This window comes from Octopus bimaculoides, chromosome 3 (genome assembly GCF_001194135.2).
Source record: "Octopus bimaculoides isolate UCB-OBI-ISO-001 chromosome 3, ASM119413v2, whole genome shotgun sequence".
Taxonomy (NCBI): domain Eukaryota; kingdom Metazoa; phylum Mollusca; class Cephalopoda; order Octopoda; family Octopodidae; genus Octopus; species Octopus bimaculoides.
This window is the reverse complement of record NC_068983.1, coordinates 33038143-33040004: the sequence shown is the minus strand read 5'-3', so window position 1 is coordinate 33040004 and position 1862 is coordinate 33038143.

Genomic DNA, 1862 nt, shown 5'->3' with positions numbered 1-1862 from the left:
TATTGGTGGTGGTGGTGGGGGGGGGGGACTATAACTGTTGACGTTTTCGTACTGTTCGTCATTATTTAGTATGGATACGACTAGATTTTTGTAATGTCCATTACCACTACTGCACTTCTTTGTCCACTTCTTTGACTGTTATTTCCTCGTTGTTCTCTAGTTCAGTTAATTCTATCCATTGGGAGATGCTGAAATTAGAATTAATTTTTTGTTTGTGCAGTGCGTAGTAACAAAATTCGTCGAGATTTCTATTTCTGTCTTTGTGGAGGATTTGTTTTGTCTTTGTGTGTTTGTGTGTTTTGTCTTGTGTGCGTATGTCGCGTGTGTATGTGCGACTGTTTCTTTGTGTGTTTATATGTATCTAATAATTATTGATACAAAGTAAATTAATTTTACAAAACAATAGAAACACATTATCATCAATAGAGACTCATTCGGAAAATTCAAAGTGTTTCCATGAAAAATAGTTGAACTGAATAATACTAGAAAGGGAAGTAGTTAATAATCTTGAAAAGATAGTCGCTAATTACCTAATTAACAATAGATAATTTACAATAATAATATAAATCTAATGGAAAGTATGATTTTTTTTTTTTTTTTTGTAGTTCTGTTTACCTAAATGAGACAAGCATTTTCTGAAATAGTAAACAAGTTAACACAAAACTTAATCAATATCTTTTTGCACAACTACTGTAACCGACATCGAAAACAGTTATGGAACATGGAAATGGCCCAAGTACAACGGACAAAACAACAGGTGTAGCAAGGGGTGTAAATACTAGCTTCGCCAATCGTAAATTTAGAGTGAATTGCATTAGACATTAGTGTAGACATAGCAACAGTGGAAGCAAACTGGACCAGTTGTTAGGGCAGCAGACACGCGGTCGTAGGATCGCGGTTTCGATTCCCAGACCGGGCGTTGTGAGTGTTCATTGAGCGAAAACACCTAAAGCCCCACGAGGTTCCGGCAGGGAGTGGTGGCGAACCCTGCTGTACTCTTTCACCACAACATTCTCTCACTCTTTCTTCCTGTTTCTGTTGTACCTGTATTTCAAAGGGCCAGCTTTGTCACACTCTTTGTCACGCTGAGTCTCCCCGAGAACTACGTTAAGTGTATACGTATCTATGAAGTGCTCAGCCACTTCCACGTTAATTTCACAAGCAAGCTGTTCCGTTGATCGGTTCAACTAGAAGCCTCGTCCTCGTAACCGACGGAGTGCTCCGATGACAACGAGACATAGCAACACATACGCACATAGATAGATAGCTAGTCTTGTATTCTATTATTCTTTTACTTGTTTCAGTCATTTGACTATGGACATGCTGGAGCACCGCCTTGAAGGGTTTTAGTCAAACAAATCGACTCTAGGACTTTTTTAAAATCCTACTACATATTCTGTCGGTTTCAATTGCCGAACCGCTAAGTTACAGGGGTGTAAACACACCAACAACGGTTGTCAAGCGATGATGGAGACTATCATAGAAAAAGACACGCACACATTTATGCATAAATTTGGGGCCTTGTGTCTAAAGTAGAAAAGATTATTATTATTATTGTTCAGTAGTTTTATTTTTATAACGTGCTTTCACTTCACTACCGAGCGCAGCTCTGTGCGCCTTGGGTATGTGCTGTGGTTTGCTGTGGTGCTCTTATGTTTACTGTATTGAAAGTGTTTTGCGTAGAATGTGTGCAGTACCCAGTAGTGCAATTTTCTGTATGTTATATATATTTGTGAGTCCTGGTGTTTTTGTTATGTATTTGTCTGAATATTTTTTTATTATACCTAAGGCACCTACTATGATAGGAATTGTTTCTGTTTTTAGATTCCACATTCGAGTTATCTCTATTTCCAGGTCTTTGT